Here is a 26252-nt window from a genome sequence, read left to right on the forward strand (position 1 = left end):
TCCATTCTACAAAATTAATGGGCTTAATATTACATTCTGTAGCATGGGCACGGCCAGGTGGGGAGACAGTCAGAGTTTGCACCCCATACTCTGAGGTGTAACTGGCACACATTTCTATAGCTCTTCTTTAAGGGCTGGCCACATAAACCGGGTTCAGAGCCAGACCTATTCAAGTGGAAAAACTTCTGATCCATGGCAGAAAAGGAGCCTCTCCTCTCCCCCGCAAGCTTGTTTGGATAAGTTCTGCTTCAGTTCACATTTTACCGCCTGCTGAGTGTGTCTGTCCAGCCTTGGCCACTGTGCCTGGAAAGCCCATCCTATCCCGGGGTTTCTCCACAAGCCTTTCTCTCCCTTAAACTGTGACCACCTGGCACATGGTCAAGCCCTCCTGGATTCTGCTCACGTCCAAAATCTGATGTAAAAATCAGATTGCGACAACTGGACGTAGGTTAAACTGCCAAACAGATCTCAGGCTAAGTGTCTGAATTCAAATTTCCACATGTGGAGCACGACATTTTGGGATTTCAAAATTTTGTGCAGAAACTTGCATTAAAAACCTTCTTCTCTGCTCAGATGTAATCATTCGGGATTCGTTCCTCAACCTGTCTTGGCGTAGTTCTCCACCCCTCAAAGTGAACACAAAGGAGAGAGAAGAGATTATCGCTGGAGGTCCCAGGCAGAGTCCCTGGCTTCTGAACGCATCCCAGTAATCAATCACAGATGTGTGCGGGCCGGCCAGCGCTGGAAAGTTGCAGAAGCATCTCAGATTGCATGCAGCTACAGTCAGCCAGCCAGTGCGAGGGGTTCTCTATTGAGTTGCTCAAAAAGAAAATTCAGTTATAAATCTGCGTTTATCTCATCACAGAATTATTCCTACAGTATACAGGAAGTAGGGGTAGCTGTGAGAAGGGAAATCATTCTCTACTTGCTGCCCTTAAAACTTGAATCTCAGCTAACTAGAAAGAGGAACTTTCTGACTGGGGCTGTCTTCTAAGGCAAGTGTATCTGCTAAGGGAAGTGAGGAAAGAGGAGGAGGTGGCTGCTGCTGCTGCTGCTGTATCCAGGGGAACCCCTTAAGCCCAACAGAGGGCTGGAGTGCTGACCGCTAAGGCTGCTTCCAGGCCTGAGCTCCTGTGACTGACTGGCTGTGACTGTTGATCGCCTGAGTTCAGGGAGACCAGCATGCATTGGTCAGTGTAAACTCCGAGCTGCCCTGACTCAGTCTTGACTCCTTCCCATCCATCTGTTGATCCTTTCTGTGACCCCATCTCAGGCTCTCCCATTTGACCCCATTAACCTGGGCATAGGAAAGATTCCAGTCCTGCTGTGTTCACTGTCTGTAGCTTGTCAATTTGGGTCAGTTTGTAAGGCTCCAAACAGACATTCCTAAGCAATCCAAACCAGTCTGGCCTGATTCATGAAAATATCAGGGAGAGAGAGAAGTGGCGGCGGCGGGGGTGGGGGGGGGGGGGGGTGGGGTGGGGGGGTGGGGGGTGGAGGGTGGAGTGGGGGTGGGGTGCTATAGTTTGCATACCTGGCCAGCTTCTTGGCTCATTTCATCACTGTGACTGATAAATAAGCAGCATCACCCCCATTTTACAGATGTGCAAGTAGAGGCTTACTGACTTGCCTGTTTTTAGAGGAAGTTTTTTAAAAAGAGTGAAAAGAGGAAAACCCTTCTAACGCAAGCAAGGTTGAACCAGCATGGGCTCTGTTATGCTGTCCATAAGGAGCCAAGAAACCCAAATTGAGTCTGGTGGTTTGGTTTTTTTTCCCCTTCTTTAATTCAGGTTGCTTCATATCCAAGGAAGCTTAGTTGGGGTCCCAACTGAATTTTTAATTAAAGAAAAAAAAAAAGACCCAATATATTTGAGGTCTCCCGAAGCTGAATAAATAGAGGCTATTAAATTTATAGCTTATTTAAAGCATTAAATGTCAAGCATGGAATGGCTTTAATTTGAAGCGGTGATCTCAGCCTGTGAACAGGGATTAGAGCAGTCTGTGCTGGAACCACGGCCAACTGTAAACTCTTTGGTGACCTTCCAGTGTGACAGTCTTTGAGGTATTCCTCTGTGAGGGGAGGGCTGACTTAATGAGTAACTGGATAGAAAGGAAGGGTCAGGATGCAGGAGACCGGAAGGAAGCTCAGCCCACATCCACTGTGCTGGAGTCCATTGCTTCTCAGGTTGGTGACCTGACAACTCATAGGACCTCCTTTCTTTTCTTTTTTTTTTTTTTTTTTTTTGTTTTGTTTTGTTTTGGTTTTTCGAGACAGGGTTTCTCTGTGTAGCTTTGCGCCTTTCCTGGAGCTCACTTGGTAGCCCAGGCTGGCCTCGAACTCACAGAGATCCGCCTGGCTCTGCCTCCCGAGTGCTGGGATTAAAGACGTGCGCCACCAACGCCCGGCAGGACCTCCTTTCTTTAGTTCCTTATCTTTAAAGTGACCATAGGGAACCCAAGGGGGTGACTTTAAATAAACCTATAGTAACAGTGTACCCTGCTAGATTCTCACTGAGTGAAGATCCTCTACTCTCTCAGCTGAGGCCTTCTCAGACAGATCCAGACACTTGATCCCTGAATAGATAGAGTCTCCGTTCATGTTTAGCAATGAAGTTTCAAAAATTGAGTTTTCAGCCACCATCAATCCCTAAGACTTAACAAGATTCCAGAGAGGTAAATTGAGGCAAGATAGGAAGGCAGGGAAATTTTAAAGGACATTGCAAAGAGTAAGGAGCCCCTCAACTTGGAGTGTGGTTGAATTCTCTCACCAATCAAGAGTCAAGAGTTTTGGCATAGCTAACAAAATTTGCCACAAAGAATGCCTGCGTAGAAACAGTATTCCTTTTTATACACTTAAAGCAAAATGGTCAAATGGCACTGAGTCACGTGACCTGTGAGTACTCTTACTCCTGTCCAGCCTGCACTATCCAGGGCACCTCAGAGAGCACCCCCAATCCCATCACTTTCCCCCTCCCACGCTATCGGAAGGAAGAACAAGGAAGGAAAAGTTTCTTACAAACCCTCTGAGGAATGTAACTTCAGAAGCCACCAAGTCATAATTATCGTCTATTGTAGAATACAGGGGTGCCACTTTCTCTGGAAAAGCCAGACTTATTTCCTGGAGATATACTACCCTCTTCCTAAGCACCTCTCAGAGGCCCCCTAAAATTAATACCTACACTGAAATCATGTTAGAGCTCTCCTTAATAAACTCCAACACTGTTTCCAAAAAGAAAACAAATGAAAGGAATTACTGATAAGTATTCTAGGAAAAGGACAACCTGGTGTGTGCGTGTGCCTGTGTGTGTGTATGTGTGTGTGGTGTGATGTGTGTGATGTGTGTGTGGTGTGATGTGTGTGGTGTGTGTGTGGTGTGATGTGGTGTGTGTGTGGTGTGTGATATGTGTGGTGTGATGTGTGTGTGTGTGTGGTGTGTGTGGTGTGTGTGTGGTGTGTGTGTGTGTGGTGTGTGTGTGTGTGATGTGTGTGTATGTGTGTGGTGTGATGTGTGTGTGTGTGGTGTATGTGTGTGTGTGTAGTGTGTGTATGATGTGTGGTGTGTGATATGTGTGTGGTGTATGATGTGTGTGGTGTGTGATGTTTGTGTGTGATGTGTGTGTGTGGTGTGATGTGTGTGGTGTGTGTGTGATGTGTGTGGTGGTGTGATGTGTGTGTGGTGTGATGTGTGGTGGTGATGAGAGATGTGTGCGTTCGCGCGCCCGCATGCACACACTGGCTTTATGATCATCTACTCAGAGCTGCGTGGCAAGGATGATGTCTTCGGAGAGAGACGGAAACAAACAATGGGCTCCTAGGAAACAAGTGCGCACCAGATGCATAGCTGTCGGCCTGCCAGTGCGCACCTCGGTGTCAGCGCGCCTTCCTGCTCCCTCACAACTATTTGCTCACACCCAGAATATTAATGATTATGTAAGATTTGCTGGAACTGTCATCGAAAGTCTGAATGGAATTTACCCGGAGCCACACACTCCCAGAGTCTGGTGACAGTGCCCCTTTTTCTTCCCGCCTCCCTCCACGCTCTCTCGGTTGATCCAGGCACTTTTTGTTCCACTTCACGCTCCGACTCCTCCCCCTCCCCCTTCTGCTAGTCAACACATCAGCATAGAAGGCCACATGAAGTGGAATGGCCTCCACTGTTAATCGAGTACCCTTTCCTCACTGAGAGCAGGGATGCGGGGCAAGGAGGCTGTGGAGAGACACCCAGTGAGGCCTCCCCGTGTTTTGGAGATTGAATGTGAACGGTGTCTTGAGGGTGGAAGGTCCTCAGCCCCAACCAGATGGAACCAAAAACAAAGACCCTTTTCCATGTTTCAAAACAGTATAAAGGTCAATTTTGTACAGGGATCCTGGGAGTCTTTGAAGACAGGAAATAGAAACATTGAGGACAGCCCCAGAGTGAAACAAGGCCATTTTGAATACTCTGTAAACGGACATTTTGTGACCTATAATTTTATATGTTCGGATTCAGCAGGGCAGAAATAAAAATAAATTGATTTTAATTTTATTCATTGATAGCATGACCAGAGCTGCTTATGAGGCAGCATTTGCCAGCACAGAAGTAGCTGGCAGAGGTACCTGGTTCCCACCACAGATGACCAGACTCTCCTTGAGTCTCCTGGGGAATGTGATAGCGTGACACTCCTGAAGAGCCACTTCAGCTCGATGGCCTTCTGAGCTGAGAAGTCTCCAACCTACTTGGTTCTTCAGAGGCATCGGGGTCTCTGTAAGCCAAAGGGCCTGAAGCCCAGGCTGCAGCCACCCCCTCTTTTAAAAACCGCTTCACTGGAGTGTGATTCAAAGGAGCCTTGTCCTGTTGCATGAGATTCAGTTGACTTACTAAGACTCAGTTCAGTTGGGTTGGTATTAATAGATTTTTCACAGAACCAAGTGCCTTGAGAGGAATTCACTTAATCTGGGGTCCAGATTTATCAAAATGGAAGCTCCAGCTAAGGAAGACCCATTTATATGTGACCTGTGTAAATACTGGGTAATGTCTGAATGGATGGATAAATCATTAGAACCTTTGTAGTTCTCCCATTGACAGAGGTGGGACAGCTCCATTATTACACAGGTGTGGAATGCAACATTATATCACAGTATGCCTTCTTCTAGTTCAGAAATGTTGCCAACTGAGTTGCTATTTTATATTAGGCAATTTATAATGGATGGTTAATGTGAATCCTGAGCTTATTGCCCAAGTAAGGATGCTGGACTGTCTCTTAAACATATAGGAGTAAATAGGGGACTGAGGATATGGCTCAGCTGGCAAAGTGCTTGCCTAGAATTCATAAAGTACTGGGTTATATCTCCAGACCCCCATAGAATAGGTGTGGTAGTTCAAGCCTATAATCCCAGCACATTGGGCATGACAGCAGGAGAATCAGAAAGTTCAAGGCCATACTTGGTCATATACAAATTTCAAACCAGCCTACGATCCATGAACCTGATCTTCTAAAGACAGAAAGTGAATATAGGTCTGATAGGAAGTAGCAGATCACTATGGTGTACCGAAGCATTAGTCACTGTGGCTAGCCCAACCCTCTTTGAATAAAGTCCTAGCAAAAATCAACACTACCAAGCATTCATTTGGAAGTAGCATGAGGCAAAGAGAACCCTAGACATCCTGCCATCCGTTGCCATGATTTTGCAAGTTGGAGGCTGAAGCAGAGTCGTTTGCCCAGGGCAGATGGCTCTGGGGTTATGCCAGTGGCCGTGGAATGCTTATCGTGTACAGACAGTCTTTTTAAATAAGCTGGGCATCCAGTGCTCTTGAATTAGATCCGAACATTCTTCCCCAAGGTGACTGCTGGACTGTATTTGAATAAAAACAAGTTTCTCTGGCGTTTCTCGAGGCTCCCGGTGAATGTTCAAAGATCAGCGGGGCTGTTAACAGGATGCTAAGTTGATTACCGGGCTGCTGTGGTGGTGTTCAAACCGTTCACTCAGCATTCGTTCTCCTTGGCTGACCTGGCTGGGCTGCAGGCCGTTCTGTGAACCCATGTAAAAGCAAGCAGGGGATTAAGGACTTGTACTTGCCAGACCTGAGGAGGTGTGCATGCACTTGGGTTTGTGAAAGGACATCTAGTGAATATTACATAAAGGGGCGCTTTCTGAAGGAGGAGAGAAAGTCATTCTGCTTGGGGCAAACGGATGTGGAAGCTGGGCTGACCTCATTTGCATAATCATCACCTCATCTTTGAAAAGGTGCTGCTTCACCCCAGCTATAGATTGACGGAAGTTGTCTCATTTGTGTAGCAACCGGCCATGGCGCGGTTCCTCAGAGCCCCTGGTGGACATCTGTGGACATCTGGCCTGTGGAGGAGGGAAGGCAAGACCAGATGCTGTAGCGTAGCAAGGGGCAGAATGATTCCTCAGAAGGACAGGCAAGGCCATGTGTGACGGGCAAGAGACCATTTCTTTTGATTCAGAACCATCCCCATCCTTACCTCAGCTTGTGTCCCCCATGAGCCTAAAATTAGGGAGCACAGGCTGCCCCTCCCAGCAGCACTAGGATGTGGAGCAAGGGAGACCATGGTAACCACGATTTCAGAAGGATGCAGCCTTACCCTTTTCCAGGCATGCTCAGTTTCCGTAGGCACAGCACTGATGTTTTCCAGATGTTCCTTTCTTCCCTCTGGCTGTTATGTCTTGGTTCACCTTGCCCTTTGAATAAAATGGAGATAAAATTTTGGAAGGGTCCTAGGCATGTTAGACTCACCCATCAATAGGAACCGATTTAATATCAGATCTTATGTTACTATTTATAATATCCCCTTGCCTGTGAATAGAATTGATACTCTTATGTGCTTCTTCGTACAGGTTTCACGAATGCATGGATCAGTGTAGTGCTGTACACAGGTTAATCAATTAAAACATCTTGGGCAACTTCTTGAACAAATTGGCAATTTTCTGGTAAAAGGATAATCTACAATATGTTGGAAAGAACGTATTGAATTTCTTTATTATTCCAATATATAGTGGAATGTAGTGCAGTCATTATGGTCAACATCAGTGTCAAGAGGTCAGTATAACGTGTCATGATGTACATTAGTAACACTAAGATCTAGCACTATATTGTCAAAATCGTCGATTTTGTTTATCTAGTATTACCGATGGGTGAGATATCTAAAATCATCTGCCTAGTGATCCTATCTCAGAGATGATTATGCTCTCATTTTCTTGGTTATTTTTCAATTAGGAGAATGAGGGAATCGCAAAGCGAACAATTAAATGAAGACCAGATGAGGATTAGGATAAATGGAACTATTCTGGTAAATATACCTCATTCAGATTGGTATTTGTGATCTTACGGGAAATGAGATATGTCAGTGCTTGGTACAGGCGTGGCAAATAGGAGTTAAAGAATGCACTGCAATCATCCCTTTAGTCTACTGAAGAGCATAATAAACGGTATAACGCCAGCAATTCCAGGAATACCCTGTCCGGGCATTTGTACCTACACGTACTTCCCTAGTGCTGTCTCACACCTTGTCAATATGGTAGGCACGAGCAGCCGCAGGGTGCTCCTCCCTCTCCTTCTATTTAATAGAATAGGCTCTGGGGGAAATACAGCACAGACTAAGATAGGTTAGCGGAGGAGAGCCGGTGGGGTTGATATTTATTTGATATCATTACTGATAAAGATATGCTTTTTATGCCTCCCGTTCACTCACCCAGTCAGACCCTTCCAGCGCTCGGTTGTAATTTTGCTTTTTCCTTCTGGGCATTGGGGCCTGTATTTCTCAGATCTCCTCAGCGTTCTCATGGCCACTTCCGGCATTGATGGCGCCTGTCACTCGCTCCAGGTTGTTTCGGCTTCCGTACAAACCAAAGGCTTCGACGTAAAATTAGTTCAATACAAGCACTGCCGTGCCAGACCACAGGGTAGGGGGGCTCTTTGAGGAAACCAGCGGTGTGACGACCGATGGCCCTATCCTGTCTCCAGCAAGGGCAAACTCACACGAGAGAGAAGGCTTAACCGAGACGACTAATGAGAACTTCCACGCCTTGAGGGTGGACCAGAGGCAGTCGGACTCAATTGCAAGTTCACACAGAGTTGTGAGGGATGGGAGTGCAGGTTATTGCACGAAATTGGGCTGCTCTTAGCTCTGGCCGCGCATGCCTCTGTCCACCACTTTGCGCCTCTGTTTTAGGCTGCCTCCAAGCACATCGTGAGAGCATGGACCATTCTCACTCCCATACAGCTTCTTTAGCAGAGAAGGCGCTTTCCAGTCGTCCAGGACACAGCATATGTGCATAGATTGTACCTTGAGCGGACACAAACGCAAGCCATGAGCATAAGTGGCGGCCCAACTCCTTCCTGCCTTCCCTAAGATATGCGTTCTGGCTGTCAAGTCAATCACTAGTCCTTACACCATTAGAGCGCCACTGCTTGTCCTTGTTTGCTTACGAAGCTGAAAGTTTGGAGTGTTCCCTACCCACGAGGATAGAAGCGGCCGCTGCACAGCCCATAGTTAGGGTCAGCAAACACCGGCCTCTAGGGCACAACAAACTGCAGCAGGCAGTGTAACGGTATTTGCGCTCAAGCCTCAGACAAAGACTACCATATCTACCCTTCTAGCCCTGGAAGAGTGGTATAATTTTCACATCATTAAGCCGGTGCCACTGTTCAACAACGCGCCCTCGAGCGATGAGCAAGGGTATGAAATCATTCACCGGTGAGCCTAGAGAAGAAGTGTCCGAGCCCAGAGACAACTTGTTTATATCTCAAAGAGACCAGGTGTCCGAGCGGCAAAGCCTCGCACCCATTCGGGTCCGTGCTATACAGAACTGCTTCGGCACTCATGGAATTGCAGCAACGGTTATAGTCCCTTGGTGGAGGTTCGCCAGCCTTCAATCTTGTCTCAGAGAGGGACTGTCTTCGACACTCCGACCAGGTAAGCGTAGCCCGCCTCGGGGAGGAATCGAGCTGATGTTGCCACAGACCCCGCAGCGATGATGCGCATAATACTCTGGCCCTCCTGGCGGGGACACTTATCCGCACCTTGGACCATTATATCCCAATTCCCGCAGCAGCCGCCGCTCCACACCGCTTGCAAGAGAGATGTCGAGTGTGCAATCATGACTCCTGCCAGGGTGCTGCGCCTTCCCTCCGGGACCTTGCTCGTCACCTCGTCGGCCCTGCACTGGCATCGACACTCGTCTGGCACGAACTGGCTCAGACAAGTTCGCTCATCTGTCCTATCGTTAGTCCGCTGGCGTGGTGATTTTGTGCGCGCTTGAGGCATTGGTGACATTCAAAGCCAGGGCGTTAGGCACATATAGGCCACTCCAGTCGACGACATGCGTTAGGGAGCCCAAGGTAAAGCCGATAACACGATGTGATCCTGCAGTCCTGCTCCGTGACTCTCGACCCACGTTCTATCCACTAGTCTGCTATGTAGAGGAAAGAGAATCGAAGGGTGTCAAGGTCGGCAGTGGAGCAAGGTCGCTAGGCTGAGTGGGTTTGAAGTTTGTCAACGTAGCAAGCTATGGAGCAGACCGCTCGCGGAGAGGAGCACCATCTTTTCTGAGCTCTCTCCTTGCGGCTCAAGGCCCCTCGGCATGTGCGGGGGATTGAATAGGCTTTGGAACTACACAACCTTATTCTAAGCGGTGAGGATCCTGGAGACATAGGGCGACGCAAGACCCCCATGGACTTCTCCATCATGAATTTCTAGGACAGGAGGCAACTTTCACCAGCTGAGGCCATGAGACCTCCTTCAGAGTCGCCAACTGATGTGTATCACCAGCATCTCAGACCTGTTTTAAGGCGACAGTGCTAGGCCTCAACCGCTCCAAGCCCATCGGCGAACAAGAGTTAGGAGTCTCAGAATTTCGTATATGAAACTCATTCTCTCCGCAATATATAAAGGAAGAAAAGCTTGACGTCTTATTATGAGGCATGATATAATAGTCAAAACTGCAAATACTATAATGGCACACGCAGCTCTCCTTGCAATCCGTAGAAAATAGGCGACTTATCGCGCTGCATATTACTTCATGTTCCATGGGCATGTGCCGAACAGCACTGCCCAATAAAGGCCAGGGTGTTGGTAGGTTCACCTAGGGCCAGAATGAGAGGAGAACTACCAAACAGAGTGCTCTAAAGGGTCCACTTTGTATAATAAGGCCTGGTCGCTACTCCAGACAGTAAATTTAGGCAAGGGCACATGCTCAATATTTACATTCCAAGCTACCAGAGAGTCAGCGTATGAGAATGAGGTCTTCCTCTAGGGCTGGAGTGCTTTACCGCCGCAGACAATATTTGTGAGATAAATGATCTTGGGACTCCTCCAGATTTATTATGGGATGATGTGACCTGCACATTCAATAGGCTTACTGTTGTGGTGAAAAACCCGTATTTACATACCCAACCCAACGAACTGAGTCTTACAGTAAGTCAACTGAATCTCATCCCCAAGGACAAGGCCTCCCCTTTAAATCACCCAGTCCTGAGTGAAGGTTCGTATTGTTTTTTTAATATAGAGCCTGGCGAGCAGTGGCCGCTATGTCCTTGGCTCTACGATAGGTCCTCATTGTTTGCTTTTACATGATACGCAGCCCGTGTCGGAACTGAGAAAGAGTAGGGGTGGTGTTGTGGAGGACTGCGGTCGAGAGAGGTCACGTATTGGAGGCCCATCATTGAGAGAATCACGAAGTGGCGAGTCATGTTTCATGGGGTAAGTGCCTCACTGCCTATCAGCTCTTTTCTCCGCAGAAAGCAACGATGTCCTTATACGGATTTCTACATGTGCTATTATCATAGATGCTTCTTTGGCGTATCGAGGTGCTAGGACCAAGTTGTCCACACCCAAAACACTATATAGCTGGGCTACGGGCCTTCGCTGGAAGTTCCTTTATTTCTTGGTTGGGCTGGGCAGTGAAAAGTGGCTCTGTTGTCGTGCTTTGTTTCCCACAAGCTGCTCGGTAACTTTGGGTCTATCAATTTCTCTATATATAGTTACTTTCTACTGCTGTAACTAGCTGAGAAGATCGGAACGAGTGGGTAATAGGAGGTGGCTAGGGGGAGGGGGAGAGAGAACATGTCCGACTAGGTGGGTGGGGTGTACAGGTTACATATATTGGTTGTGATACAATGAGTTCACACCCTTGGGTCTTGTGTTATAGTGCACCTCCTCTGGTGGGCTTTCTCGAGTAGCAGTTTACCTTATGCTAAGTCTCTGGTCTAATGTTAAAGCCAGACGTCACAGATCCTGGCTATCACAGCAATTCTCATACCTTGAGCATGGGTATAAGCATGCGAGGTTTGCTGAGATTTAGAATCACGGCAATGTAGAAGGGTCTTTGTTTTGTCTGGTGTTGCCCATGGGGTCGGCTATGTTACCTCTGCTATGCGGTGTGAGGAGGACTGTCCATTGAAAAGGCGCCTTTGGGAGAGGTCTCTTTCACAATAGTCACGTCTAGTCAGAGCCGACAAGCCAGCATGCAAGTGACAGACTCCACCGGTACCTATTGGAGCTTTGCACCGGTGGGTGTTTCCATTCCACAGTGTGCTCCGACCAGCTTAACTAGCGTGGGCGCGAGGCTCACCAGATGGGGCTGTTTTCGCTCTGCTCCGATAGGTCGCTCCTTCTCTTGCCTTCGTGTTCGGTCCTACCTCTAGATTCTCTTCACGTAAGTCAAAGAGTAGTTTAGAGAGGAGGGAGGCTGAAAGGGAGCTGTGTGGGCATCGTGACACGGAAGCCGTATCCGACCTGTCGTTGAAACTGGTTCCATTTGTAAGATTTTAGATGTCTTCTAATGTCTTAGATGCTTGACTAAGCAGAAGGTGAAAGAGTGTAGAGTCGTAGTTGTGTGCCACGCTTGACACACAGAGGCCTGGTTCGACCTTTGGATCAAACACGAGAGAGCGTCGCGATGTGGCTGTTGTGGAAGGAAAGGGCACTGTCAGCCGAGAAAGGACGTCGTATAGGGATGGGATGGGGGTTGGGGCGTTAGCGCGGGGTGAAGTAGTTCTATTTATCAGCGTAGTCCGGAATTGCTCAGGATACCTAGGCATTCATTTTCGATTATAACTCCTACTTCACCAAATCAATCCTCACTGGGACTTGCTGGCAACTTAGTTGGCAGCTCTACGCAGCGGACTGCTGCCGATCGACGCGCGTGCATGGGGCGCATCCTGGTGGCAAGCTCTATCCGCTAACGTCCTGCAATGCGGCTACGTGTGATTATCTACTGCCGTCGCTATGTGGTGTTGTCTCACACGCTCCTTTCCGTGACCATCCTATTCCTTGTTCACCATCCAGGGCTCATTGAGTAGCATGATCTAGCACTATGGCCGGTGGTGTGCCGTGCATGGCCAGGTGTCGCGACCCTGGAGCGACACATCTGGTTCTTGCACCACCTCTACACCACATACGCCACCACAACTACTCATCACACATCACGCACCAAGAGAAATCAGCGACCCAGCACACGCAGCAGCACACATGTTTGTGTCTTTTGACACAACAATCTACTATTTCTGTATGCACAACCAACTCTAGTCTTGTACACTCACACGAATAATATACTCTATAAATACTCAGACAATCGTAACTGCAGATTCCATCTACGACAGCATATCACAAGCCAATCCCACCCTTTTTTTTCTAATACCACACTCACAGTCTAGTCAACGGAACGCAACTTCACGTAGACTTATCCTCTACTTACTATATCATACTATCACACTACATGACCAGATTTGCTACATTCCACAGCAACCCACTCACACCACACATCACACACCTCACACTATCTATTCACAGCCCACACTTATCTGTCAAAGCTCAGTCGCCTGTTCCACGTACGAGTGTGTGTGCCTGTGCGCTCGCGCACTGCCACACTGATTCTGTAGCTGCGCGCGCAGAGCGTCGTTGACTGCTGTGTGGAGGGAGGATACTACCCTCTGCTAGACTTGGATTACTTTGTGGATCTTACCACACTGTACTGGCCAACGTCTGCAACTCACCCCTGGCCAGTACTTTCCTCCTGCTCGTTTCTCTTCGCACTCGCCATCCGTCCTGTTCCTACCTCTGCCTTCACTGACAGCCGTACTTGCTGGTCGTCTTTATCACCGCTGGTGTGCTATGAACACATATAGTCACATGACATTGGTTTTAGTTGAGTTCCATGCTCCTTTCCTAGGAACTATCTAAATCCTCATTGTTTTTTACAGTAGTGTATTAAGAGAGTCATCTTCAAAGGAGCCATCTCGATTTCAGTTACGCTGATATTACTTTGAAGATTTGTTTCATAAGAAGGAATTGCGCCTTTGGAGTAGGGTTGCTTATAATATGCCGGGATATGTTAATAATGTTGTAAATTCCGGTGCTCGGAAATTACATATTTGTCATGTTCATTGCATTCCTATCCCCCTCATAAGGACTGAACAGAAGTAGGTTGTGACCTTCATCTGTTTCCGAGCGGTACGACGATCTGAGTATGGACAATATTAGCCCATTTCTGAGAAGATACGCTTATGACCTTCACGAGATGGCGGTCTTGGGTCAGAGGGCAAAACAGTTTTCCTACTCTCTTTGTGTGCATGTGCTTGAGTTCGCTGGTATCTGGCGGGATAACTCAGTGGATCTGGGGGGGGAATTAGTTGATCTAGGGGGATTGTGGTCGGATCATTGCTTTCATGAAAGAAGCTGCAGGCTGGCAACAGGTATGTAGACTCAAAGACAGATTAGCTCCATAGGGTCATAGTATGACTCCGTCCTCGCCCCATATTTGAACCGAGATATTTTAGTCGTTTAGTCGTTTTCATAATATTATATGGGATCATCGTGTGCTTTCTTACGCTCAGCCAATTTGCTTATGGGTAAGCAAATTGAATTGTTGCTCCTTATGAGAGCTAGAAAACTCTTACTAACATGAAATATAGAAGTGAGAGAATAAAAACACCACCACGATTTCGCTTAAGTTGTAAGGGTGTGACTCCACATAGACGTATGTATAAGCGACAATTCTTTTTAACAATGTTCCACTGACCTTTCTAGCACATTCTATGTGGCGAACTACAGAGTATATAGTATACTCGCCATCGTTAGGAACTCTGTTTAAAGGAGTGTAGAAGGTGGAGCGATGAGGACTGAAAAAACGCACGCGAATGTTTATAGCAGAAACTTTTCTACTCTCGTGCGAGTATGCATGGAGCACTAGGCTGACTCGCTGATCTATTCATGTTGGAAATCACAGTGTGGTATGGGATATGATCTGAGAGAAAGGCCTTCAAGCTGAAGAGAGATAGATACGGATCCTCTCACTCAGTAGAGAATTCATTCGCGTCAAAGTTGCTGTGAGGTTGACCCTTTGTCTGTTTTACGATAATAGGCATTGATTTAAAGTTAACACCCTCTTATTGGAGTATAGCCTAATGGGTGCACAAACTTTAAGTATGTAAGTAGTGACTAAATATGAAAGTGCAGGACTGTCGCATAGGAGTGTGGGTCTAGCGACAATAGCCATCTGATAGATACCCAGCTCCTCGAGAGAGCTCACGTAGCTTCGCACGGCGTGAGCGTCTATGAAGTTTTCGCGGCCCAGCGCTGGGCTCAGCGCAAGGTGAGCTCCAGGTATAAGTGCGCAAGGCTATCACGAAGAGATGCAAAACCCTGCTATCGCTCTAGTTAGAAACTTTAGTCCAGGAACATTGACGCAAGAAGAATGAACTAGAGAGAAGAACAGCAAGTGAGGAGACACTAAACAAGACACTGCACACAACGATTGAGCGGCGCACGAGCTCATGCCATTTCAATGTATACCACCCGCAACCTATGGGTCATTCTCACTGCCTCAGTTGAGGTGGCTACAGGAGGACTATAGAGAGAGTCGGCATTATGAACTGCATCCGTCGAGCTCTGAGCAGAGGCGAGAGTAGAGCCTCGTGCCTTCACGACTCTCGGCGAGTGTGCACTCAGTCCACGTCGAACAGTCTCCGCACGCTAGCGCTCGCTCACTGGTTTAGCTCCTTCCATGACACATGACATTACTCCTGTTTACGTCATCTTAGTTCTTCCCTTTCCAGCGCTTAGATGAGTTCCCATTCCCCATTCTATTGCCTCTTTTCTGTCGCAATACCTTTTTCTTTATCTGAAGCCTTTTCTTGACCAACTCTTTGGAGAAGCCTTTTCTGAACCAACCCTTCCCCCATCTGAACCAGGACCCCCAGTTACCCCCTCTCAGAACACCTGTCCTGTTTCCCTGATGACACACACCACACTGCGTATAGCCTCTCTTCCAGGCTACAGGCTCCTAAGCAAAAGTGTCTCATTCTCCACCTCTGTCTCAAGAACCTACAGAGGTGCTTGTTAAATACGGTGGAATAAATGGATTTATAAAGCTTATTTATAAAGCTTATTCCATCACTTTGTCCAGTTTTAGGCATTATTTACCCAGTCTTTAAAAATGAACTTTTCTTTTAAAACACTTTCTGATTGCTTTTATTTTCAAGACATCATCTGGCTATGTAGCCCAGGCAAACCTTGAACTCACAGTGATGCTCCTGCCTCCCAAGTGCTGGGATTACAGATACATACCAACATACCTAGCCTGTGAATGTTCTTTTCCTAGTACTTTATCTTACTAAAATCTGGTTGCTTTTGTGTTTTGTTTTGTAGAATTTTTTTTCTTTTGTCTTTTTGGTTCATCAGTCCACAAATTTGTCAAAATCATCTTTTGTCATAATGACCTTTAAAAACTGCTAGTAAAAATAATAATAACTAACAACAACAATAAGTTTAAAGGCCAGTGAGATGGATCAGCCAATAAAGATGCTTGCCACCAAGCTGTATGACCTGGAACTCCCATGGGAAAGGAAAGAACCAATTCCTACAAGTTGTCCTTTGACCTCTACAACTTTTATACACCTCCCCCGCGCCCCCCCCACAACATAAATGTAATTAAAACCAACAGCAACAACAAAACACAACTGTATTTAATACTACGACCCAGCATTGCCCTTGGGTCCTCTGACATCACCATCCCTGGTTTCCTGTCTTTTTCTAGCTCTTTCGTCACATCTGCTTTGCCTCCATCCTGGACTCCGCTAAGAACCACCTGTATACCTGTATACCGAGCTTCCTGAACATTGAACAGGAACCTTCAATAAGTCTCACATGACCGTGCGCCCCTTCTGCCGGCACAGATCTGATCCTCCCTTCTGTGTTTCTACTGAAGGCCACACCCCTCTTCTTCGGATTCCAAACTATAAGCCCACATGTTCCCATCAACTCTGTCCTTTCTTTTATCTTCTTCTGCCTCTGAGTGGTCACCAAGAAAGGACTCCCACTTTACCTTCCCCATTACTCCTGGAATACATCTTCTCTGTCTGTCCTGTACCTGAGCATTTGTACTGATTATTATAATAATCACTAGAATTCCAATGGCAAAAAGTGGAACATAGTTTCTGTTATTGTAAACCAAATAATTGTTGGAAATTTGAGTAATTCATACATTCACTGTGTTAGACAGTTGCCTGTTGCTATAACAAAAATACCTGAGGTAATTAACTTCTATGGAAACATTTTTTTTGTTACTGTTTGTTTTTTGAGATAGGCTTTTACTGTATAGCCTGAGTTACGCTTTAAATTCACTATGTATACCATGTATACCCATGTATAACCATGGGGGCCTCAAATTCACTAACCTGTCCTAGCCTCCTGGGTGCCAGGATTACAGGTATGGATCTTTCTGGTTGAAGGATTTATTTGACTTGCAGTTTTAGAGGCTTCAGGGCATGATTGGTGAGCCTTGGGTCTGGGCTGATGGCAGCTTATCATGAGGAAAGCCATAATGTGGTATCCAGGAAACCAAAGAGAACAAGGATGGGCTGGGGTCTCACCTTGGCACCCTCCCATCACTGGAAAAACCCCCACCATCTTCAATTGTGCCATTGGGGGCCTTTAAACATAAGCCTGCGTGGGACCTTTGAGATCAAATCCACAGCACCCACTAACAGGCTGGAGACCTAGGCATTCGGAATGTATTCGGTTGTACAGTCGCCCACCACTGCCGTCGCTACCTCTGACTGCCCAGGTTTTCTGTTACAGAGTACTCGGTCATCCTTAACCTTCAAACTCCCAGATATTAGCCATCTGATTGGTCTTGGCTGGCTGAGTTCCAGCCCTTGCTGCGGGGAGAGGATGCTTCTGATTCCGGGACTGGGAAGTGGGAGTCTGACTCCAGTAACTGTGAAAAGGAGACCTTCTCCGAAATGGGAAGTTCTTATTTGCATCCCCTTAACCACAGCAATCTACCCCACCACTTGACCCGCAGTACTCTCCTCAGTCACTTCCTCATTCCTCTCAACAGTCCCGTTTCCTGATCTCTCTCTGCCTCTGCCTCTGCCTCATGCCAGTTCTGTCTCCAAGTGCACCCATTTTGCAGAAAATGCTCTTCCAGGCTGTTCCCTGGCATCCTACACGTACCCAGTATGTACTGTTTTCACCCCGTGTTACAATAATTCATTCCATTTGCCTGCACTTTATTATAAACTTCTTTGACAACAAAGTTATACATTTTCTCTTCCTGAACCTCCTACACCAAACTGGAAGCAATTCATGTGGAATGGTGCCTTCCACATCCAGAGGACAAACCTATTTTGATTTTCTTAAACATTTCACACAAGTACTTTTCTTTTTTTTTCTTTTCTTTTCTTTTTTTCTTTTTTTTTTTTTTTTTTTTTTTTTTTTTTTTTTTTTTTTTTTGGTTTTTCGAGACAGGATTTCTCTGTGTAGCTTTGCGCCTTTCCTGGAACTCACTTGGTAGCCCAGGCTGGCCTCGAACTCACAGAGATCCGCCTGTCTCTGCCTCCCGAGTGCTGGGATTAAAGGCGTGCGCCACCAACGCCCGGCCCACAAGTACTCTTCTTAATAGCACAGGCAAAGCAATCATGGGGTCAGGGCCTAAGTAGCTTGCCAGCATCGTGAATTTCTTTGAACACAGAAGAAGCAGTATGGAAGCTAGAGTATTCTGAGTTCTTTCCTATACTAGATTCAGTCAGTGCTGGGCATACTTCTCATTGCATACTTGTGCAATGATCCTTTGAGTCTAGCCCAGTTGACAGCTGAGCAGCTTCAGTTCAAAGTATAAGCCACTGTTTCTGAAGCTAGGAAAGGTAAAATCAGGATTTAAACAGAGACCAACTAACTGTCCCTTCAACCCCAGTGTAAAACCTCCAGGAAATGTCTAAACCTGCCCTCATCCATCCTCACATAAGCTTGGGGTTCAGCAAGAGTCTCTGTAGCCTGTGTCTGCTTGTGCCCTAGAGAAGAGGCTCTGGAACACTCTCTCTGCTGCCTCTTGCCAGGAGGCAGCTGCCCGGGCGCTCTCAAGTGCCTCTGTCCAGCGCGAGGGCAGGAGGTCTAGAAGCCAGCATAATAGGTATCTGCATCCTACAGACACGGAGGAACCCATGTGCAGGAAATACTTCCTGGAGTGATTCGATGCTAACTGTAGTCATCTCCAGACTGTAGAACCTGGGACTTAGTCCTTCTGTGTCATGTATTTTTGTATTTGGCCATGTGACAACATGTGATATTTGACACTCTGTGTCTGGCTTATTTCACCGAATATGAAATGGTCTAGCCACATTGTCCCAAATGACAGGAATCCATTTGTTTTCATGGCTGAAAGTTATTCCATTTTGTACTCATCACATTTTCTCTATTCATTTGCTAATGAACACCCATGTGGATTCCATAGCCTGGTTATTATACAGTACTGTGTTAAATATGGGCATGCAGGTATTTCTTTGGCATTCTGATTTCATTTCCTGTGGATAAGCACCCAGTAAGTGGGGTTGTTGGATTGTATAGTAATTGTATTTCTGTTTTTCTGAAGAATTTCTGTACTGTGTTCTGTAATGCTACGTTGATTTATATTTCTACCAATAGTGTATAAGAATTCCTTCTTATCAAAATATGTGCCAGCAAAATTGTTTTCATTTTCCTTTGGTGACAGCCCCCAGAACTGAGGTGATGGCTTCTCACTACTGGTTCCAGTTATCTTTCCCTGATGACAAGTGTTGGGCAAATAACTTTTCATGCATTTGTTGGTCATTTGTATTTGTTTGAGAAACACCCATTCAGACAGTTCTTCCGAGTCTTAGTTGGGTTATGTGAGGTTCTGCCATTGAGTTGCTTGACTTCCTTGCACTTTACAGTTATCTGTCCCTTGCCGGAAGAGTGGTTTGCAAATATTTTCTATTTTGTAGGTTATGTCTTTCTGGTTTCCTTTGCCCCGCAGAAGCCTTTACCATGTGCTATATCCTCATTTGTTTGCTTTTGCTTTTGTTTCCCGTGTTGTTGGCCTGGCCTACCCCCCACCCCCCACCCCTACCTCTGCTCTGCCCCAGAAGCTCCTTTCTGTTTCATCATCCTGAAGATTTTCTTCTAGAAGTTTCACAGTTTGGCTGGTCAAATACTGAGGAGAGAGGTTCAGCTCTTTCATGGCAGTGACTTACTAGAATCCTCTTCTGTGGTCATGGCCCCCTGTGATGCTGGGGAAGCTGTGTATAGCATGCTGTTTATTCTCACCGTTCCAGACACAAGCAGTGTGGCACTTCCGTGTTTTCAATCATTGCCTTGCCAGGTACTTCCTGTGTGTCTTCTCTTTACAGCCCTTGCTTGCCAGAGAGATTGACAAGGCGAGGCCAGGCGGTGATGAAGGTTGGCTGTGGTGCAGATGCCTCATACTTGGTTTGCCTGATCTTGACGCCAACCATAATGGAACAGGCATAGCGTTCTCTCCCGAAGGCCAGACTTTGATTACCTGTCTCCGCGTATGTAGTCATTAGCCTGAGAGTACAGTGCTCTGACAAGGACTAGAAGAAGAAAATTCATTTTGAGATGTGGCATACTCTTTCCTCTACAGTGAACTACTCGCTGGCCTTGCCTTACCTGGTGCTCCCACCTCTAAAAGCTGGAGTGCTCCCCATGTACACCTCTGAAAATTTTACCAGCCTGATTACGCACCATACCTTTGTTGTTCTTGGATGATGATACCACTGAACTGTCAGGAGCGCATGGGTGATGAAATTCCCTGCTCCTGGCTATTAGTAATCCAGGAAGCAGCCAAAGGGTGGGCGTGGGTGGAAGAGAACACAGCCAGAAAAAAAAAATGTCAGGATCCGGTGATTTCATCTCAACATGATACAAAAGTCAGAAATTTGCCACAACCTTTTATTTGTAGGCATTTCTGTTTTTCTGAGAATGACGCCAACAACTTGGAAATTAGTGAAAAGAGCAGGGTACATAATGCAGTTTGTGTAGATGGTTGTTCCTAAAATAATACCGCCAATGAATTAGAATGAAATGAAGTCCGGTGTGTGTCTATACGTTTAAGAGAAGTCTATTTCGCAAATGTTTTGTCATTCAAACGATCCTCATTGAAAGTGCATGTAGAATCACTCAGCGTGATCGGGGGTTAGAGCAAGATCACATCGAAGATCATTTTATAAACTTTTCATCTTGGAGATGAGGCACCGAGGCCAACAGTGCCTACCAGCCTTCTCCTACCCGCCCCATGGCATGTTTACAAGTGAGCATGTATGCAAACACAGGCTCTGGCTTCAGGCCATGAAATCTCCGTGAACCAGGAGAGTAATCTGTTTGTGTAGGTATCATCACTACCTTTGGGAGAAGTTTTAAAAAAACCTAAATGCAACATTTTTCGAACAAATGAAGTGTTCCTGTTCGACCTTCTCAGGTGAGAATAAAAGATACGGCACTATTAAGTAATATTTAGCTCCACAAATAGGTCCGATCAGATCTCTCATTTTGAAAGTGACAGGCCAATGGAGAGGCTTAACCAGTGGGCTCACCTGTTTTCTTTCCTTTAAGGATATCCAGTTAAGCACAGTTAGTTATTGGGAGTGCTGGTTGGGCGGGGAACTCCTCAGGAGAATGTGTTGTATGTGTGGGGGTGGGGAAGGAGTTAGAGCCTGACCCGGAGCATGCCATTGCAGGCACAGATGCCCATCCCACAGCCTTCCCTTCCCGGGTGCCTGCAAGCCTGGTGCATTCTGGGAGTCAGAACATTTGTTTTTAGGAAGTGGTTGAGGGTCAGTAGCCTACTGTTTTCCACAGCCCCTGATAATGACGATGACAGAATAAGTGTTAAATCTTGTTCTGATGGCTCACCGACATTGGAGAGTTAGCTGTAGGGGTTGTACTGTCCTTGTGAGTAATTACTGAGTGGAGAGCAAATTGGTAGCAGAGTCCTGCTCTGGGAATCAATAACACTGCAAAACCTATGCGATTAGGTTTGGTACCCTCCCACCGTATCCATGGTTTTTAAGATGGTAACCGCACTTAGCATCTATACATAGACTTGAGAAGGAATGTGTCCTCTAGCTCCATAGTGATAGTGATAAATGACGTTTAGCTTTATAAATATTGAGGAGCAAAGACAGGTGGAGAGATCACTTGCTCTCTGTACTCCAAGAGGAAGTGTAGAGAAAAAGAAGAGACTGAACTATGGGTTTAGTTTCTGAAAACAACCACTTTTTACAGGGGGTGGAGAGAGATGGAACTCATAAAGGAAACAGAATTAGACTCATACCAATGGGAGGAGTAGATCTCAAAGAGAGTGGGCTTTGGAAGCCAGAAGAAGAGTCCATGGGAGAAAGGGCCAGCGGAGTCTGAACGGATGCTCGAGAGAATTCTTTGCCTTGGTTTGGGGCCTTGAGTGAAGTTGGGTTCTATTAAACCTGGGAGCCAAAGCTTGAGGAGGCCGTCTGGGGTGGGGTGGGATTGGAATGTGCCTTGGGCATTCAGTTGTGTTAAATGGGTGAATGAAGACTGTCCTGCTGTGAACATCCAGGCCTCCTAAGCCCCCATCATCTCCGTTTCTGTGTGCCTTCCAAGTCTTAATTGCCGGCAGACTCCTTTCCTTCTGTCCATCCCAGCACCTCCCATCATTATTGGAACAGGTCTACAGGCCTCTGGGGCATCCCATCAAATAAGCACCAACGCATGAAAGTAACAGGTGAAGATAGCCAAGGGGGGAAAGAATGTAAAACGGGTGGAAAAAGTTTCCCCATAAGCGACAGCAGATCAAAAACTCAGGAAAATGTCTGGCTTATAATAAAGGAACCCACACAATTAGAGCCATACAGAAGAGATACCAAGGAAAAGGGTGAGACAGGACCCTAACTACCCCTGTGACTCCCGAGGTACCAACTAGGCTCTTCCATGAGGGGTCTGATCATCAGCCCTTGGAGGCTGAATGGCTTCTCTATCTCCAGCTCCTCCGCCTCTCTAGATGAAGTTCCTTCCTCTCATCACTTGGTTGGTTCTGTGGCATCCAGTCCCTAGTCTCTGAGTTGCCTCATTAGCATAAACAGGCTTCTCTCACTTAGGACCTTTGTGACAGAAACAGCGAACCTAGAACATATAACAAAAGATGTTCCTGTCCCTTAGGAAATCCCCAGGGTTTTAGGAACTCGGGCCAGGAGCCAGAGATGAAGATAGTGTTGATGTCTTACTGTATCACACCATCAGACGACTCTCTGTGCTCTGAAGACCTTTGGCCCCTCTTGAGAATAAGGGAATTTTTCTCTCCTCCCTTGTGCCTTAATTTCCTCTCTCCCCATGTGTTTACTTCTGGCCTAAGTTGTATCATGGGAAGCCACCGATGGCCTTTGCCAGGGTGGTGTAGTTTTGGCATCTAACCTAGAGCTCTTTGGACTGTGCTTTTTATACACATTAAGTAGGATTTGAAACACTCTGAAGCATTCTGTGAAATTTCCATTTCATCCTATAATTAAGACAGAGAACTGTTGTCATATACCAGCAGAAATATGTTACATGGCTTGTTCCTGGTGAGAAACCAGGAGATAGTGTTTATGTACAGCTTCATTTAGGAGCTAAGTAAATAAGGAGGCCCACGATGGCACCCAAGGCAGAACCCTGCCCACGCCTGCTGACCACATTCACACAGTGAATCCTCTCTGCACCTTTCATGAAGAGCAAAGAAGCCACTTTTCCTTCTACAAAACGATTCCATCAAAGTACAATGGTCGTGCATCAGCTGTTCCCTTATAATAAGGCTCTTGTGAGATGGTTTTTTCTTTCTTTCCAGGGTTAAAATAAAAATCGGGTAAGTCAGTTTTGAAATAGCTAGTATGAAAATACACCCCCTCCTGAGATCACCGGTCTGATCACTGGACTCAGATTCTTGAGAGGCAGGGGATAATTAAAGAAGGAGTCTCCCGGAGAGTCATGACAGAGGTGGAATTCTGGGGCACTTGCCCCCTAGGAAAGGCAAGAGGAGGAAGGACTGGAAACCGGAATTGAAAGGAAGTCAAGGGAGGAGCCATTTGGCAGATTCCAGAGTAAAGGAACAATGAGGGAGGACTGGGAGGGGGGAGGAGGGAGAGGAGTGGGAGCGGAGAGTAAGAATGGGTGGGAGTTGGGAGTGGGTGGGTATGTGGAAGGCGGGGAAGGGAGGAGTGTGTGTGTGTGTGTGTGTGTGTGTGGGTGGGTGGGTGGGGGAATGTGAATTGGACAAAAAGTAGCTGAAAAGCCCCAAAGTGAGCTGCAGTATTTACCAGGCAAGCAAGGATGGTGACCTGGGTAAGTTTGGGCAGTTTGCTTATTTTGGTTGGTTTAGCAGGAAGCGGGATGGGTGCTGTTTGCCAATGCACTATGCCAACTTGGAGCCAAAGGAATGGTGGTGCCATTAAAAGATCATTAAAAAGTAAATTTCTCAGGCTGGATCTGCACAGGGGCCCATAAAGAAGGCCACAGTGACATTGGTAATCCTGCTGCTGCTGACTTGGGGCTGTGCTGAGTTAGCTAGAATGTCTAGTAACTTCCTTACTGGATTATAAAAGTGATTTCCTCTGAAAACTAGCAAATGGCAGGTGACCAATTAGCAAAGGGGTAGAGCCAGCCTGTGGGAATCATCTCAGATTTGCCCGCTGCTCTGGGCCGTCTGTTTGGACAGGGCCAGCAGTAAGTGACGGTTCAGTGGATTTAAAACCAAAGCCCCTTGCCACAGAAGCTACACACCTGATTCTGGGGGCTGCCCTCACTGACAAGTCAGATGCGAACCCTGTGAATTTGGGGCTGAGGATTTTTTATGGCTAGAACTGGCCTACGTTATTTGGTCACTCAGCCTTAGTCCTGACTTCATGATCAAGCCGATAATCCTAGAAGTACACGGAAGAGTGATTCCTGCACATGCCTGTTCTGGCCTCATATTCCAGCATGCCATGGGATCGTTTCGTCAGAGCATCTGGCCATGGGGGCAGGGAGGTGTTCCTGCCGTCTCTCAGCAGAGGAGCTGCAGCTGGCTTGTTTCAACACATCTGAGGGTTAATCAGGTATATTATAATTGGCTACTGGGAGAGGCCGTTGAGCTGACGCCTGACACACTTCTCAAGGCTGCCAGAGGAAAGGGTCATTCTTGCAATCCTGAACTGTTTTCCATTCTCCTTCCCGAAGATGAGTCCTTAACGTAAAATTGCAATCAGTAGAGCAGTTAGTATCATGTCCTTCCTGATTGGTTCTTGTTTCTTTAAAATTCTTAAGTCGCTCTTCCTTTAAAACGTGCTTCGACCAAATGGAAAGATGAAGGGTTGCCAGCAGATTGATTAGCTGCCTTTGTTGATGCTGTTTTGTTTTCCATTGAACGTCTTTGGCATTTTTGTCCAGAGAGATGTAGAATGTCAGTTGGATTATTTAATGGTCGGGGAAAGTATTATAGTTTCCTTTCCGTTACTGTGATCAAACACTCTTACCAAAAACAGCTTTAGAGAGGAAAAGATTTATGTGGCTTTGGTTCCCAGGTCACAGTCCATCTAGGGAAGTCAGGACAGGAACTCAAGCAGGAGCCTGACGCAGAAACCGTGAAGGAATGCTCTTTGCTTGCTTGCTTTCTGGCTCACTCCTAGGCTAAAGCTTAGCCAGCCTTTTTATACAACCCAGGACCCCCTGCCTAGCGATGGTGCTGCGCACAGGGGGGTTGGGCCCACCTACATCAGCTAAGACAATCAAGACAGCCCCTCGAACACATGCCCACCGACCAAACTGATCAAGACAGTTGCTTGACTTAGACCCTTTTCAGGTGATTCTAGGCTGTGCCATGTTCTCAGTTGATGGTGACTTAGGACAGATGGAAAGAGAACTGCTATGTTTAGTAGAGTTTTTAGAGTATCATAGAACCTACCAACACTTGCTATCTTAGTGTCACATTGTCTATGGCTTTCTTTCTGTTACTTTTCATGGACCATCTCTCCCTATTTTGTGAAATGGTCTATTCTGTTTTTCATTGTATATCCTTCATAGTTTTAGTCAGCCAGATTTTTTTTTTTAAGTCTATGGTGCTGGTTTTTTTTTTTTTTTTTTTTTTTTTAGTTCATGAATGACTCAATTGACTGAATGTAGGCAGCTACTGAACTTGGCAGTTGGTTGCCATTAGCCTGCCCGTGGACAGGAAGTGTTTAGTATAGATATGACTAACCATTTTCCAAGCTTAAAATAAAGTGGGGGATTTTGGACAGAATAGGTCTTTGTCACTCATTTCAATGTGCGTTACATGTTGAAGTTCAAAGCCAACCACTCTGCTATTTTACATTTTTCCAGGCCATCATTTCACCTAACTTTGTATATTATACAGATTGAAACTTTTCTCATGCTGTTGGCGTTTTATTGATTTTTAAAAATGAATTGTGAAGAATCTGGAATAGTCCTTAGAATCTTCTGGGTCTGTATTTTCTACTTGTTTTTTTTTTTTTTTTTCTTTTAATTTTAGCTCAATTTCAGTTACCACTCTCCTGAGGTACCTACCTGACCTGCCAATGGAGAAGTTTAAGCTAAGAGATGAAAGTGAGCCTGGGCAGCTCCCCAGACCAGGGGCTTGTCCTTTTGAATATAAGGCCCATATGATATATTATCTTTTCCCACCCCTAAAGCTCTGTCCATGTAGCCTAGTTACTTCTAGACTTCTTTAAATCAGATCCCCCCTTCACTCAGGAAGAACCATGCTGTTTTGACAGGTACCAATATTTTTAGTGATATTGCTGCTTTTAGCTAAGACTCTAAAAGAAAGTTCTTTTTTTCTTCTTTCCCTCTCTCTAAAATATTATAATTTTTCCTCTTTAACTTAAGGGAAGAAAGTCTTTCTAGTGTCTTTTTTAACCAGAACCCCTTTCCTGTGTTAGGAATTAAGGAGTGTTGGTTATGGGTTGTGGAAGTTATAAATGAAACGTAATG

At 46.2% G+C, this 26252-nt stretch overlaps 1 protein-coding gene and 1 long non-coding RNA gene across 4 annotated transcripts in view; one reads left to right on the plus strand and one right to left on the minus strand.

Annotated features, from left to right (window-relative positions):
• Tnfaip8 (TNF alpha induced protein 8) overlaps positions 1-26252 on the plus strand; it is a 118776-nt gene that overhangs the window by 66748 nt on the left and 25776 nt on the right. The window lies entirely within an intron of this gene.
• LOC119086265 lies at positions 4314-6680 on the minus strand. Its single transcript, XR_005089507.1, has 3 exons — positions 6588-6680; positions 6211-6333; positions 4314-6009 (listed from the first exon to the last, which is right to left on the minus strand). It is a non-coding gene; the product is annotated as an uncharacterized LOC119086265 (long non-coding RNA).

Source organism: Peromyscus leucopus, chromosome 19, assembly GCF_004664715.2.
Source record: "Peromyscus leucopus breed LL Stock chromosome 19, UCI_PerLeu_2.1, whole genome shotgun sequence".
Taxonomy (NCBI): domain Eukaryota; kingdom Metazoa; phylum Chordata; class Mammalia; order Rodentia; family Cricetidae; genus Peromyscus; species Peromyscus leucopus.